Source organism: Lissotriton helveticus, chromosome 6 (genome assembly GCF_964261635.1).
Source record: "Lissotriton helveticus chromosome 6, aLisHel1.1, whole genome shotgun sequence".
NCBI lineage: Eukaryota > Metazoa > Chordata > Amphibia > Caudata > Salamandridae > Lissotriton > Lissotriton helveticus.
The window spans coordinates 8,949,382-8,966,846 of record NC_136067.1 but is presented as its reverse complement, the minus strand read 5'-3'; the positions used below and the strand labels follow the sequence as shown (position 1 = coordinate 8,966,846).

The following is a 17,465-nucleotide window of genomic DNA, read 5'->3' as shown; positions in this document are numbered from 1 at the left end:
CCAACAGCGAGAGTCAGAATTGGCGCGGTTGCGACTGAGCCCTTTCCCATCAGACGCGGTAATAGGCATGGATGTCCGCTTCCCCCCCTCCTCTATGCCCTTGTTGCGGAGCCGCTCGCTTGTGCACTTCGAGAATATCATGGACACCGCGGTATTCGGTTTCCCGGGTATAATTTAATTGTGTCAACATACGCTGATGACACCCTGCTTTATGTCAGGGACCCGGAGGTCAACCTCCCGAGAGTGTTGAGAGAGGTGGTACTGTTTAGCTCCCTCTCTGGCATTAAAGTAAATTGGAGTAAAACAGTAATGTTCCCGCTCACACCAGCCACGAGTAGAGTAGATTCGGAGTATCGCATACAATAGACCACCGATGCTGTTCGATACTTGGGGATACAACTTCACACGGATTCAGAAGTGGTACTTCGAGAGAACTATGGGGTGGCAGTCTCCAAATTGGAGGATGATGTGGAAAAATGGAAGAGCCTACGACTCTCTCTTATGGGCCGGATTTCATTGTTAAAAATGATGGTACTCCGCCGTTTTTTATTCCTGTTCAGTAACATACCGATGGTGTTATCACAGGTATTTTTTAAACAGTTACATGTGCTGGTGCTAAGATTGGTGTGGGCTGGTAACCAGCCTAGAGTGGCGTGGGATATATTGTAGTGTAGCTCCTATTTTCCCAATAGGCTCTGCGCATTGGAATAGTACCTACAGCAGTAAAGGCCTAGACCAGACGTTAACTAGGTCTACTACTGTCGATACTAGACTTAATTTTTGGGTTTGCCAGCTAAGCTCAGAGTTCGCTAGAAACTTTCTCGAATGTTCAAGGAAGGATTAACTCCCCTGATTAGACAAGAAGGGATTTAGTTTCTGACAACCATAGAACATGACAACTTTGCTCTCCCCTAATCAAGAGTCAATCTCAAGAGTCGTGTGAGCACAAGGCAATTATTTTACTCAGTCAGTACGTGCATTCTTAGTCTCATCAGAATGTAGAGAAAAGGAAGAGACGGGCGTGTTCAATAAAAAGGTGTTATTTATTGATCAGTCTCTTTTCTCGTACAAGAGAAATGGATCGATATTATTGCAATACTTATAGTTAAGTAAAGTGCATACATTAAAAGCAATAGTATAAAATAATACTGTAAAAACATTGATATGGTTTCTGAGCCATATGATGTTTTAAAATGATTAAAATATATTTACATACACATATACATTTGACTAAACGTACTCAACTGGTGTTTCTAAATACGCCTACCCCGTGTACCTGACCTAAGTCTAATGCGTGGGCGGGAATAGAAAGTTACAGTTTAAGTTAAGTTTGTTTTTGCCAAGTGAATAACTAAAGAATTCTCTGTGAGGGGTTATTCAGTTCTGTACCTGGAATTTAGGATGGATGAGGAATGGTATCTCTTTCTCTGCTCTCGATATTCCAGGCTGCCTGCGAGGGCTACCCGGAAGCGCCGGTGCTGGGTCTCTCGGCTTGAGATAGCAGCGCGTCTCTCAGCGCGTCAGGAAGGCGGGGCTGCTGCCAGCGGGGTCTGCTTCTGCTCTCGGCTTCGGCAAGTATGGCTGCTCCGTCTTGTCACCACGCGTGTGTTTGCATAGGGCAAGGTCGGCAATATTTATACCTTAAAGGTGCCGGGATTGACGTAAGGATGGACATAGGTACGTCAATAAAGATGTCATACGACTTGCTCGTTAGCACATTCTTTACTAAAGTTCTCTGTGAAATCAAAACAATGGCCGCACGGATTATCCAGGTTGTCATAGGTTTGATTTGTTATGAGAACGTCGTATGCCTTATCAGGGGCTGGAGGAATGTCGCTTGTCTAATTAGATCTCAAGCGTTATGACCTAATCAGATAACACGTTCCTGTGCCGTAGTGTGACTGCGTCAGATAACGGTATCTGCATCATGGGGGATTTCTTGCCTCATGGGCTGACTGTTAGTTAACTAGATAGTTAGTTTAACCAGAATAGGGTCAGGAATAGGGGGATCGATTCAGAACCTATAGAAATACACGACAATATTGATACGACCGTATGAGGATGGGGGACTACATGCCCCGATCTTGAACTGTATTATCGGGCAGCTCAGGGTGCACATGCTTTTGGATGGATGCACGGCCCAGTCAACGCCCCTCACATCCGCATTGAAACAGTAGTGGCAGACCCGACGCCACTGCCAGCTTTACTCGCCCGTCCACGGAATCGCCGTACGGGCCTGCTGGATTCGCTCAACGTGGCCACGCATGCATGGCACTGTCTCATGGATGCACAGGCCTGTTCGCTGCTATACGCTCCAGATGCCAGGATTGACTGGTGTGCATGGCTCGAACCATGCAGGGACTGTGGAGTTTTATCGGCACTTGTGAAGCTAAACGTCCATAAGATGGGTGATCTATTTCAGGGCAGAGTGGTCAGACAGTGGGGTGAGTTGTGTGAGGGAGACGATCAGGATACTACAGCGCTCACAAAATTCCAGTTTCACAGAGTGCGACTGGCTCTCAGGGACTTGCTGGGAGACGATATGGCGGAACCCCCGACTGTTACAGTGTATGACTATGTTGTGACGGCCAAATCACCTGCCAAGCTTATTTCACGAATTTACCATGGCACGCTGGCCGAGAAAACGACACACTATGCCAAACCCCGACTAGCCTTCGAAAGCAGATATAGAACAGGATCTTCTGGAAGATACTTGGAAGTATTGCTGTGCAAACATTAAAAGGGTGTCCTTGAATGGACGTCACCGACTATTGCATTTTAAATTTCTCAATCGAGTATATTACACCCCTGAGCGACGTTGTTCGGCACAGAAGAGCGATTTTTTGCACCTTGCCTGGCTCTGCTCTGGGATCGCAGACTTCTGGAGTGCAGTATTCCGCAAACTGAATGAGGTCTGTAGCCTGTCACTGTCCCCTACCCCATTACTGGCGCTGTTGGGTTACTCTAGGGATATAACTCCGGAGCATCGTAGACTGGTCAACATAGCTTTATTGGTTGCCAATCGATGTGTGGCACTTACATAGATGAGGGGGCCGATACCTACACTATCCAGGTGGTCCCGAGACATGCTGAATTGTTGCACACAATCAAGCCTATACAGTGAGCTTATGCCCCCCACGTAATCGTCCCAAGAACTACTGGTCATTGTACATGGAGAGGAGGTCTGTGGAGGATAGTGGGGATGCGGGTGGCACTGAGCCTGACAATGAGACGGGGGCGGATACAGAGCCTTGAAATACACTCAATCTACATGGAATATTTGAGGATGCCCTATTGATTGTGCCTCTCCGTTGTTGTTGAGGGGAGGGGGTTGATGTGCACTTGAATTAACTGTTGATATACCAATGTTGCCACTGTGGGAAGTGACGTGTACATATTGCAAAGTTTTCCACACTGTATGTCGATGATGCTGTCATTGAGTCTCTGGATATTTGATTGTAATTTTTGAATATGCCAATAAACACAATATAAAAAAATTTAAAAAAAGTCTCACAGGTTCTCCTGAGGCTTCAACAGCATGGTATCACAGAAGTGCAGACTGTGGCGGCTGGAGTCATCTGACTAATTAATTTATGGCATCGGACCTGAGACAGCTTTATGGTCTAGGCCCAGTTTGTGTGTGGGACAGAATAAGCAGCATGGAGTTTAGTGAAGCTCCTCACCTGGTTTATTTATTATTTGGGCTCTCTCTAAACAGCTGCAGTCCATCAGTTCACAGACTCTTATCAGCGTGCGTACTGACTGTCACTCGAGACAGACTACATTTGCACTTACCTGTGTGTGTCTGAATCTGAAGGCGAGGTGTTAGATTCAAGGGTCTTTTGACACTTGCTGTTCTCCAGGCTTCAAACAGCAATACAGGGCATACACAATACCCGACTTAAGACAATGCTACTTTTGTGCTGTTTCCATGTTTTCACTTCTTGACCATGGACAGAAAACACATTTCAATTTTTGCCAGAAGTGTCATCTGTAGTATTTATGCTTGGTGTGTAACTTGTCACTTGCAGGATCACGCACACACACTGTGTGACACTAGAGATATTTATGCCAGGACATCAGGGCAGGCTCTGGTGATGCTCAGGTCCACCACACCCCTGAATGCCTCATGTGCACCCATCAATACCCCTTCTACATTGGTGGGACATGTTCCAGTAAAGAGCTGTGTTCTCTACTAAACGGTTGTCTTGTATTGCCAGTGGGACTTATTGCACAGCTTTGCTCAAGTGGTTCTAAAGCCTAAACGCAGGTCCTTGCTCTTTTTGGTGTTAATGCTTAGCGGAGCCATGTGACCTGCTTTCTAGAGCTCCATACCTGCCAAGGTTTTAGATTGCTATCTGTAACATTGTCATAATTTCATTGTAATTATGAGTCAGCTGGGGGCATTTCCAGAGCCTGACGCCGCCGTGAGGGAAATGGCTCCAGGCGAACTCACCTGTGTGTCCTGTGTGTCCACCACCGCCAAGGCGAACTCACCTGCGGACTACCGCTCCCAGCAGCCCCAAAGAGGGCGTGACACTTCTCCCCGCGCCCGGAGGCGCCATAAGAGCGCCGAGCGCTCCTGGGGGGCATTTCCAGAGCCTGACGCCGCCGTGAGGGAAACGGCTCCAGGCAAACTCACCTGTGTGTCCTGTGTGTCCACCACCGCCAAGGCGAACTCACCTGCGGACTACCGCTCCCAGCAGCCCCGGAGAGGGCGTGACACTTCTCCCCGCGCCCGGAGGCGTCATAAGAGCACCGAGAGCCTCCCGCCCCGCGGGACGCGCGCGGGCGGCCGTCAGAGGCCAGAGGAGGCTGGGCTGGGCCACAGACCTTGGATCTCCCTCCTAGAGACTGTATATAACCGTGAGTGCTTATTGTTGAGAGGGGTTTCTGACTGCTTCATTGGGCAATATTAAGCCAGTTAGCCATGGCTAAATTGCGCTCTTGCAAAACCCCATCTTTGTCCGGACCAATAGACAATTACATGGTAAAAGTGGTGAATAAGATTAATACAGCACGCCGTATGTCACTGGGCCGAGTCAGCCCTCCAGTTTCACCCACTAATGGTTCTGTGCCTGTAGAGTTTTGTGAGGTGGCTACAGGAGGCTCCCCTAGTGTTCAAATAGACGCAGATACTGATATACCTGATAGTCCCGTTTCTGAAGTGACTCAATTAGATAGTTCTCTGACTTCCTCTATTCAACCGTTGCCTTTAGTGTCTCTGGAGTCTCCCCCAGCTCCACCGTCGTTACAGAGGAAAATGAGATCTTGTAGAGGTGCACAAAGTAAACGTGGAGGGCATAAGAGAGGAAAGAAGGTAGCTACTATCCCGGATGACGATGGGGGAGTTCTGCCGGATAGCCTAAATGAGGAGGGCACGCAAAAATTGAATAGTGAACAAATGAACTCCTTGATTAACATTCTCGCAGAGAAAATGGAGAGTATGCTTAGACCCCTGGTAGACAAAGTTGAAAAAATCACAAAAGAGGTGTCCAAACTGGGCAATATTTTATCTTCCCACCTAGTCACCTTAGAGTTAAACTCCCAAAAATCTAATGCCAGTCTGAAAGAAACTAAGGGCCCTGCAGTTTCCAGTAAAGGGGTCGGGGATAAAATGGATCAGGTGTCAAAGGAGGTTTCGAGGTTGGGCATCCTGCTGTCCACACATTTGTCTTCATCTAAAGTAGATAGGAGTACTAACATGGGCACCGCTGTAAATGCTCCTATTGTAAATGAGGGGGCTTCAAGTTCTTCTAGTGGGAGTAAAAATGTCATAAACATCGCCCCAGTTGTAGCACCTGAGCAGCCTTGAGTAACCAGTCCACTTCTTCTCCTATCCCTCCTATCCCGAAAGCCAACCCTGTCCCTATTGCTGTAGCGAATAACCCAGTTAATACCACAGGGTTGAGGGAGTACAGGCAAAGACAACCAGTCAACTTACCACCAGAATGTGCTTCTTACATAGTAGTGCTAACAAATGTTCCTGGCATAGATTCACGGGTGAACGATGTAAGGGGGGAAACGGTGGACTCGTTGAATCATAAAGTACTGGCATGGCTGGGTAAATATTGTGGTTTTCCTCTTATGTTTCGAAATTACATTTTATCAACACACAGAGTGGGCTGGATTGGCAACTCTAGGAAAACATCCAAGGGAGACTGTATCATTATACTTTTTAGGCACCCTCAGCATGTAGCTACTGTTCTCCTGAGGGCTGTCTCTTTATCAACTACAGAAGAGTTTATCTCTGCACGCCCCCTTGGGTTTTTCTATCACCACCTCAGTAACACATCTAAATCTCATGTTACCCACCAGTACCCTCCACCATCCCCTTTTATACAATGTGCCGGAGTGGGTGCTTATCCTGGTCAACAAACTCCAATTGCAATGGACCCCTATTGTTATGCTCTGTGTAGGCCAAACTTCCAAGCCGAACAAATTCTCCCACTTTGTAATCGGTTTACGCCTTTGGCATCCTTGGAGGAAAATGATTGACTGGTTGACAACCCAAGGTCTAACCCACAGTTCTGCAGAATCATGACCTGGAACATTGCGGGGATCAGGGCCAAATGTGAAAATGAAATATGGATTGACTTTTTGAAAACTTTTGACATTTTGGCGTTTCAGGAGACTTGGGACACAATTAATAGCTTTTCCTTGGATGGTTATAGACATTTTTCTATTCCGGCAACAAGTGGTGTGGTAGGTCGAGCAAAAGGAGGATTACTGAGTTTGTTTAAACTCGACTTAAAAGGTGTTTTAACTCAGCTTGATTCAGGCTGTGAAAACTGCTTAATTGTTGAATTGAACTCCCCTGATTCATCAATTATTTTGTTTATTAATTTTTATAATGCTAATGCCACGGAAGGTACCAGACATAGGGGCCTATTATGATTGCGGTTTTTCCGCATCCTCCGGGCCGGCGGAAGCCACCGCCGGCCCAGAGGATACGGAAAAACCGCAGCGGACCCACCAAAGACCCACCGCCACATTAGGATGGCTGGTGGGTCCTGGTTTCCGTCCGCAGCTTTTCCGCCGCGGTTGGCTTACAACCGCGGCGGAAAAGCTCTAATATGGTGGCGGTGTCTCTCAGACACCGTCCACCATATTAGGAAGGGCTTTAAAAGATGCTTTTCCGCGGCGGGTTTTCCGCCGTGGAAAAGCATGTGTAACTTCACTGCGGGGGCCCGTTGCGGGCCCCCTAGGTGAAGGGGGGGTGGGGGGTGCACATGAGGGGTACCTATGGTACCCCCCTGCATTTGTATGCAGTAATCGGCAGGCACCGCATGGTGCCTGTCGCTTTCTGCATACAAATCCAATCTATGCATTTTTAACATTGCGGCGGATGCAGCTTGAAGCCGCACCCGCCGCAATGGTAAAAATAGAGAATGTGACCGCCAGGGTGGGGGTCACATCCTAATTGCACAGGAGGGAACTCCGCAGGCAATGCGGAGGTTCCCTCCTGCTCTATGGTGGCGGACGGACTCAGGTCCGTCCGCCATCATAATCGGCCCCATAATCTGGATCACATTGATAAACTGTTTCGAGATAATTCTTTTAGGAGACTTCAATATTCACCCTGTAACCAGTTGTGTGCTAACTCAGTGGAAGAGGGCCCCCTTGTTCTACTGCGACGCACTTTGAACACTCAAAAAGAGGGGAGACACTTGAGGATTTCTTGGCGGTATGGAATCTTTATGAATCTGGTTGCGGTGAGAGTGAAGTTAGAGTCCCTACTTTTAAAGGATTGGGTGATGGCACAATTATTGATTTTATTTTTATGTCTTGTTTTATATTAGGTAAAGTGTTAAGATATAATACTGTGGTCTCAGCCTTCAGTGACCATAATCCAGTTGTGATGGATGTAGTGTCCAGGGATTTCTTAACCATGAAATTATCGTCTAAAATGGGTGGCCGAAATGTGACTCCTATAGATCAAGGCCGTAGGTTAAAGTGGACGAACATAAATCCCGGAAATATTGTCGAGGAAGTCCTGGTTAGGGCGGAGGGTGATGTAGCTATCTGCCTTGACTCAGGGGCATTAGACACTCAAGTAATTGTGGCGTTTGACAATATTTGTAAACACATTAATCAAAGTTTAACTGGGGCAAAAGGACCTTCCAAACCTCATGTGAAGAGATGGTTCGATCATGCATGTACTAAGGCTCATGCCGATTTACTTAGGGCTTTAAAGACCAGTCCTAAAGATCGTGCCTCAATAGTTAAGTCAAGAGTACACTATAAGAAGACAATTTTAACTAGGAAGAACGAGTTAAAAGAAATTGCCTGGTCTAAATTGCTTGATCCTATGACATTAAAAAATAGCAGCCAGTTCTGGGAAGTTGTTAACCAGCCACTTTTCTCAAATGAGGATACCCGTCCTCTTGAGTCTAACATACCCGACGAGGCATGGATCAAACACTTTGGCAGCATATATGCTAAGACGGTACAACATAACTCTTTAAATGAGTGTATTTACTTAAAGGAGGGTTCCTGTGTTATATTCGATGTGAAAGAAGTTGAAAGGGCGATAGAACAAACATCGATAAATAAGGCTCCGGGCCCCGATGGGGTCCCCGCCGATATTTTTAAACACGCCCCAAAATTATGGTTGAAGATCTTATGCAAGGTTTTTAATGCGTTAAAGCATGACAACATCCCAGCATCCTGGAAAGAATCCATTATTGTTCCAGTCTTCAAAAAAGGTAACAGGGCAGACCCTGCTTGTTACCGACCGATATCCTTGATAGATTCTTCTGTTAAGGTTTTGGGTCGGGTTATCCTGTATAAATTACAGGAGTGGCTGGACGATAAAGGTATATTGTCAAATGCCCAATATGGATTCAGATCCAAAAGAGGTACCTTAGATCAGTTCCTTAATTTACAATTGCTGGTCGATAAATATACCAAGGCTAAGGATGGGTCCCTATATTTGGGATTCATGGACCTGTCCTCAGCATTCGACCTTGTAAATCGCACAAAACTTTGGTCGATTCTAATCGACCTAGGTCTTGACCCCGTTTCGGTTAATTTCCTAGCCGACCTGCATTCTGATCTTTTAACTTCAGTTAGGGTGACTACAGAGGGGCGTTGTTCTAGTCAATTTACATCCGAAAGGGGAGTCAGGCAGGGATGCATTATGGCCCCACTTTTGTTTACAGTTTATATTAATGCCCTTGAGCCGGTTGTCAGGGAGGCCGCGTCTGATATTCCGCATATAGGGGAACTGGGTATTCCTGTTCTCCTGTATGCGGATGACGCTGTCCTTCTGGCGCGGACAGGTGTTGGCTTGCAACGTTTGCTGGATGCCTTCGATCTTTTTATGAAGTCCCTGGATCTTAAAATTAACGCTAAGAAATCCCAAATTATGATCATGGGAAGAGGTAAAAGAAAGACAAACTTGAAAACGTTTTTTTGTGGCCAGGAGGAAATCTGTAGAGTCCCCACATTCCCATATCAGGGGATTACCTTTGAAGAGAACGGGAACTGGGGACCACAGATTAAAAACAGAAATGTGGCTTTTGCTAGAACCTCCACAGCAATTATGGGTTTTAGCAAAAAACTGGGGGCTAGGCCCATAAAGGCTTTGTTGAACATCTACAAAGCTAAATGCTTGACTGTAGCCACATATGGGTCTTCAATTTGGGGGTACAGCGCAATAGACTGTCTACAGGTCACTGAGAATAAATTTTTGAGAACAATCCTATCAGTGCCACAGTGCACCCCATCCTTAACAATCCACTCAGAACTAGGGGTCGGTTTTATTACAGATGCGATCAGAGTGGCCCCCTTAATATCCTGGCTGAAGATGTGGATGAATGAAGAACTCTCTTTGAACCATGTTATCATTAAAGACTGCCTCTTATTAGATAATGTAAATAGAATTAAGTGGCTATCTTATGTTAATCACTGGTTTAATAAATTAGGGAGACCTGAGCTCTTTCTTACTCCTGACAAAATAACCCGTAGACACATAGCATTAATAAAGGGGGCTATGCTACAAATATTGATGACAGATAGAGAAGAAATTGAGCTAAAAAAACCACGGTAAGGAGTAATCTCATTGTTGGTAATCCCCCTGGACCCGAACTTTACCTTATTTTAGTCAACCGTCCTTTCCACAGGTTTCTTTTGACACGCTTTCGTTTTAATATGAGTCACTTGAACTTAGGTCACTTTCCTGAATGGTGTAAACCTGAGAAGGCACCACCATGTTCCTGTGATAATTTTTCAACGCAGGATACAATGCATCTTTTGATGTTTTGTGGTAATTACACAGCATTAAGGACCAAGTTCCTTGTTCCTATCCTTAACCCCTTCGACGCTCATGACGAGCTGGGCTCGTCATGGCGTAGCCTCCTCGCACGCTCATGACGAGCCCAGCTCGTCACGTAAAGTGCGGTTTCGCAAAACCCAGCGTACGGGCGGAATTCCGCCCGCACGCATGCGGTTAAGGAGGCAGGGTTCTTACAAGTTAAACCCGCTCTCCTATACTTGCAATTACTTAACAGCCCACAAATTATTTTTCATGTTGCCAGTTATCTGACAGGCGCTCTTAGGGTTAGGAACAAGAAAATGATAAATTGAAAAACGATAAATTGTAACTGTTCAAATTTTACTACTGTATATATAGGTTTTTATCTTTTTAAAAAGTAATGTAATATGGCAGCCATTTTTATGGTAAATGATTTTTAGTGATTTTATGAACTCTGTGGGATATTTTTAAAATATGAATTGTAACTGGTTTTTTTAATGTGTACTTTGAATATTTTGAATATTTTGAATGTATTGTATGCTTTCACCTTCTTTTTATGATATTGAATTATCGAAATAAAGTACTTTGACTGACTGACTGAGTCAGCTGCCGCAGGCGTTTGCAGTAAGTAGTTATAAGACCTTAGAGTTTCCCCTTGCTCAATTGGGTCTAATTTCTAATATTTATATGATTCCCTCGTCTAAATCGCTAGATTTTTGCTCGCAAGACAGTGTTTTATTTTATTTATTCATTTATTTAATGACTTTTTATAAAGCGCGGACTTTACCCGAAGGTGTCAGAGCACTGTACAATAGAACCAGTTACGTTACATGAGAGAACTGTTGCAAGAATAGAACAAACAAAAATAGCAGGCCATAGAATCAAAGCGACGCAGGCAAAAGGCACACAATCTCAAGCACAGCATGAACAGACTGTACAAGCAAAAGTAAGAATAAATATGACAAATTTTAAAATGACTAAAGAACTTCCTGGCGCACAATAGCAGGCCATAGAATCAAAACAAGGCAGGCAAAAGGGACACAATATCAAATGCAGCCAGCACAGGATGTACAAACAAAAATATAAACATATGTGACAAATTTACAATGACTAAAGAACTTCCTAATTACATAAAAATTCTGAGAATGTAACACATAGCAATCTGGAACCTTGGCAGCTGTGTGCATTAGGACCCCCAGGGAGCTGTAGCGCCTAGAACCCTGGTCTGGCCCTCCTGCTCCTCAGCTCTAGGTCTGCAGAGCTGCTTGTAGTCCTTTCTTTGTGTTCATCGCGTCGTGACCCTGCTGGAGAACGCACCGCGCTGGGCCGCACGGCGTGCGTTCCACGTGACGCGGCGCCGCGGCCAGGCGTCATTCCTCTAAGTGCCTGGCGCCGGCCGGGCCGCGGGGCGGCGGAGTGCGCATGCGCAGCGCCGCACCCGGAAGTGAGCGCTGGAGTTTGACAGGCCCGGGTGTAGGCCGTGGGCGGGGAGAGGAGCGCGAGGAGCAGCGCCCGGGGGGGCCCGGAGGGGGGAGACACCGGCGGCAGGTAAGGGGCGGGGTCCGGGCACACCCCCGCCGGAGGGCTGGGGGGGTCACAGGCGTCACCGGGGGGCACACGCGTGTCAACTCATGCCTGCCCCCATAGCAGCCCCCCCATGCCAGACCCCCGTCCCCATAGCACGCCCACACCCCCCCATACCAGGCCCCCACCCCCCCATACCAGGCCCCCACCTCCTGTCACCCCTCTCCTGCCCCCATACCAGGCCCCTCCACCCCCATACCAGCCCCCACCCCCCCATACCAGCCCCCCCATACCAGCCCCCACCCCCCATACCAGACCCCCGTCACCATAGCACGCCCACACCCCCCCATACCAGCCCCCACACCCCCATACCAGCCCCCACCCCCCATACCAGCCCCCACCCCCCCATACCAGCCCCCACCCCCCATACCAGCCCCCCCATACCAGCCCCCACCCCCCCATACCAGCCCCCACCCCCCCATACCAGCCCCCACCCCCCCATACCAGCCCCCACCCCCCATACCAGCCCCCACCCCCCCATACCAGCCCCCACCCCCCATACCAGCCCCCCACCCCCCCATACCAGGCCCCCACCCCCCCATACCAGGCCCCCACCTCCTGCCCCACCCCAGGCCCCCACCTCCTGTCACCCCTCTCCTGCCCCCATACCAGGCCCCCCCTCCTGTCAGCACTCCCCAGCCCCCCTTACTGTCAGAACATGCCTGCCCCCCCCCACCCTTCTGTCACCCCTCTCCTGCCCCCATACCAGGCCCCCACCCTCCTGTCACTCCATGCCTGCTCCCATTCCTACCTCTCATACCATCTCACCCAACCTCCTATTACCCCATGGCTGCCGCCCCTCCCCTCCTGTCACCCCCCAGGCCCCCACCCTCCTGTCACCCACCCTCTCATATCAGGCCCCCACCCTAAGTGTGATCCCAACCTGTTCCCCACCACAGGTTATCACCAGACCCTTAGCTGACTCATCCCCAGGCCTGTCCACCAAGAATAACCAGGCCCTCAGCATATGTCCTAAGGCCCCATCCTCTGCCCATCTTCCAATACAGTTATCACCACACCTTCTGCATATGTCCGAGGGCCCCATCATATGCCTGCCTCCCACCGACCATGTCCCAGTATCAGCAGACCCTCAACATATATCCGAGGGCCCGATCTTATGCCTGCCTCCTGTCACCGGTATCCCCAGACGGTTACCATATCTTCAACAACCCCATCATATGCTTTCCTCCCATCACAAGTATCACCAGACCCTGAACCCCGACCTGTCCTCTGTCCCTTCTCCTTCAGTGTCTTCTTTCCCACACAGCAGAGCTTTAGGTGGGCCGGTCCATCCAGATCTCAGGCCTGGCTGTAAATAAAAACACATTGAAAGGGGTCCCTATAATAATGTCTTTAGCTTTGTAGACAAAAACACTGATCAAGTGAACAACAAAAGTAAAAACCAATAATGTAATCCACGTCAGTATTCATGCTTATATTTGGCAGGTTTTATTTCATCTTGCATTCCTTAAGTGGGTTTGCTGTTTCAGCGACAGTAAGTGTTTGTAGTTTTTCTCGTGCACAGTATTCCTCTTGGATTGTACTTCATGCGGACTGAGTCATATTGGTGTGTCTGTGAGTTCAGCTTGTAGGTGAGTGTTTATAAGCGCCCACAATTGAGAGCTCTGAATTTGAGACCGAAGGCAGTCTGAGTTTCTCACAATGTCTTGTCAGTGGGTCATGAAGGGGTGCAGAATAAATGCTCCTCCAATCCTTCGGCTCTCTCTAGATCTCTCAGAGCAGCAGTCATTTGTGCACATTTTAATTGTAGTTGTGATTCTATGAGAAAGTGTGTGAAGGAGGGAGGTACAAAGCTGCCAAAATATCATCCGTGCGAAAGTAAAAGAAAATGCAGTGCACCCGGGCGAGTGGATGCTATGTGTGCTTAGATCCGTGAAGTGAAGGAAATGCAAGGAAGCGGATGCAGGATAAGGTGGAATGAGGTGCTGAAGAAGAAAGATGAGGCATGGGATGTGCAGATGGGGATTTCAGAAATGTGGGTAGAAATTCGGCAGATGTGTGTAATGTAGGGGTGGGTGGAATTTGCGTAGTCTCGCTACGCAAAGCTCTGCAAAACGGTAAAATATCTCCACGAGCATGCAAAAGTGCTGTGAACATGTGGAATTGCTTGTTCTGCTCTTAATGCTTTTTCCCTGTTTGCAAACGCTGTTTGCATGCTCAGGGAGAAATGTCTCGCAAACACGCATTTTGAAAGCGCGAACAAGCAAAAAATTCCATGAAGCCGAGGAGCGCAGAATTTTTGGCAATTCCGCATTCTCCACGGAACGTAAAATTACCCAAATTCCGCGAGCAGACCGGAATTTACCGCCCAGGCCTAGTGTAATGGAGAGACTACAGATAGAAGCAGACTGACTGGAAGAACGGGAGTGCTTGAGACACTCTGAAGCCTACCCCTCCCCTTTCCACAGATCTCCTAATGTTTAATATTTAATGCCCTTGGATAAACAAACTGAACCATTTTTTTATACAAATTGTTCACACAAAAAATACTCATTTATCTTATACTGATAACAGGCATTGGTAAATTAAGTCAAAAAGTTCGGATTGGCTTAGGTGCATGTTAGTTATTGTGAGATATGTCTTTGATTAAAGCTCACAGATACGCTCCAAAGTACTGGTCAGTGATATTATGGGAAACACAGGCTTTTTCTTTACATTTTCTAAGCCCTGCCCGTAACTATATATGCTGCACACTTTGCGGACGATTCCTAGTTATGTATCTTAGGTGACACCCCTTTTAAGGACCCACACTTTTTCATCTTACTTAAAGCCCTACATACAGGTTTCAGCAGACTCTCCACCCATCCATGTCACCTTCATGTCCTTTTAAATGAGTTCTAGTAGAATGACTGAAATATCCAGATATGAGCATACTTTTCACCCCGCCATGTCCCCTCTGTATCCGTGCATACGAGTTCCAGTAGAATGACTGAAATATCCAGATATGAGCAGACTTTTCACCCCGCCATGTCCCCTCCCCATCCGTGCATACGAGTTCCAGTAGAATGACTGAAATATCCAGATATGAGCAGACTTTCAACCCGGCCATGTACCCTCCCTGTCCTTGCAAATACAATTTAGTAGAATGACTGAGATATCCTGATCACTTTCCTAGACTGTTTTTCTGAGTGTTCCACTGATAATGTGATATGTTCAGTGTAGGAGGCTGGCTTAGTGTATGGTGCACACTTTTAGTGAAGCGAAGCACCTTGCAGTAATCCAGACAACCCATGTGGCGATTTTAGTGGTCTTAGACAACCATACAAAGCTCTCTGAGTGGTAGCTGTGGAGAGCAGACTTCAGGCTTATCCAGAAGGAGTGTTAAGCAGCTTGTTTTACCAGATGTAATCATGTAATGTGGGATAAACGAAAAAGAACCACACAGTGTATATATAAAAAAATGTCTATTTATTACACAACATTCACTAACTCATTGGTATATTCCTACCCGGAGATATATCAACACAAATACACAACAATCCTTCAATTGCAAAGGTAAGTAGGCACAATACACATTGGGCTACATAGGGAGACCAAACCATATACTAATAAAGTGGAATGTGCACTGCGACCAAAGTTGGGACTTGGACCAGGAGTCTCAGAAGAGCTGGGAACACAAGGAACCACTCATGGTACGTACCAAGGAATCTCATGGAGGCTGTGTGCAAAGTGGAAACCGTGTACTCAGTAGAAGTCAATGGGAATGTCGTGGTTGCAGTTTTGAAGATGAGGGACTTACAGTAATGACTCGTGGGGAGTCCCCGGATTCGAATAATGATTCAGATGGGGTTCCCGGGTTCCAGTAATGATTAAGTGGGAGTCCCCAGAAGTCAAAAGTTTGGCAAACACTGCCCTGAAGAAACCCCGTGGAAGACAGAAGGTTGGAGAGTCACCCCACCTGTGAGTACCCCAGGAACCAGGATCCCTACAGCAGGAAAGGTGGGTGTGAAGTAACATTGGAAACCGCTGTAGACCACAATGGAGGACTTCAGTAAAGATGCCGCTGGCGAAGATTGGGAAAGAGTCTGGTTGAATCCAAGGGTGGATTCTTGAAGAAAAGGCCACTTGGAGGTGACCAGGAGGCACGGAAGAGCAATGCCCACCGATGTCAGAAGGTACAGGAGTGATGGCAGTGACCTAGTTGTTGCAGCTGTGAGGACCAGGTGATGCTAAGGAAGACAAGGAGCCGTGCACGAGCTGTCCCATGTCGTAAGTCAAGAACCAGGGGGGTCTGTGTCCGGTGGGAGCACCAACAAGCCGTGGCAGATGCAACAGGTGTGGAAAGTGAAGAAGGAGTAATGTGGGGACCAGCAAGGTCCAAGGGGCTCACCACAAGCAGGAGAGTCCGAGCAGGCTCAGAGCAAGAAGGGAAACCCAATGAAGCAGGAGAGCACCCCAGAGGGCACCCACAGGCCGAAGGCACAGGAGTCCCAAGAGGATGCAGCGAAGATGATGATCTTGGCAAGAAAAGATGCTGGAGCTTCTTGTAGCCCAAAGAACTCTGGAGTGCAGAGCCAACAGTCGACTGAGTGCACAGGGTTTCGTTCCCAGCAGTTCCGACGAGGGATACTGGCCCCAAACTTGCTGAGAGGACAAGTAAGGTCTCGCTCAAGGGAGTTGCAGAACCACCACCTGTGTTGCTGTTCCCTTTGAAGTTGTGGGTCGTCCGGAGAAACAGACCAGCCAGCTTTGTTGTGGTGCCTACAGATGCAGGGAAGTGACTCCTTCACTCCAAGGAAGATTTCATCTGGTGTCCTTGAGGCCCAAAGGTCTGTTGAAGAACATGAAGAAGCACAGACAAAGATGACGAAAAAGACGTGCAGAAGAGTGAGACCAGGAGAGGCAGGCAACATCTGTGATGCATTCTCGGTTACAGGCTAAGTCCAGCGAAGTCCAAGTGTCCAGACTGTCGTAGAGTGACTTGGTTTCAGGCTTGAATCTCGTCCCATGACAAATCGGAGGACTCACCCACAGGTAAGCCCTTTTATACCCTATGAAAGGGATTAAGACGACTTGAGGGTCGCTCCCAGAAGAGGGGCTGAACAAAGGAGAGCATACTCCCATATCATTTGTCCAGTTTTGCTTCAGAATGGAAGCCAAAGGCTCCCTGAACTGGCTCCAACCGGAGTATGCAAGGAGGACACCAAATGAGCCCCAAAATAAGTCTGGTGGTGCTGGCAAGCCCTCCCACCTCAGTCCAATACACTAAGTCCTGCCTGTGAGGTGGTCACACCTCCCAGTGACAGGAAACCTATTGTCAAGCCTTCCCCTGCTCAAGCTCAGCTCAGCTGCAGGAGGGCAGAACTGTGTCTGAGGTTGGCAGCAGCACTAGCTTGCTGGCAGACCCACAGAAGCCCCCCAGTGCATGGAATCATACCTCCAGCACTGGTAATGGGGTTGCGGTATGATTCCAACATGTTTGATACTAAACATGCCCAGGTTTGGCAGAGCCATTATATAGTTAGCCATCGCGTAAATACATTGCTGCATCCTGTTCACCATCAACAACAGATTCAATTTGGAGTCAGTTTCCAAATCCTATGCCTTTTTCACCATTGAAATGATATTTCTCAGTTTTGTGCTACATTTCTTTCAATTCCAG

General features: G+C 47.6%; 1 protein-coding gene across 1 annotated transcript in view; it reads left to right on the top strand.

The window, feature by feature from the left end:
• Nucleotides 1-11,597: 11,597 nt before the first annotated feature.
• The window catches only part of LOC144762121 (cullin-9-like), a 343,786-nt gene continuing 337,918 nt past the window's right edge, over nucleotides 11,598-17,465 (top strand). The window contains exon 1 of the mRNA XM_078647249.1: nucleotides 11,598-11,806. The gene's annotated coding sequence lies outside the window, so the exon portion shown is untranslated. The remainder of the gene's footprint in view (nucleotides 11,807-17,465) is intronic.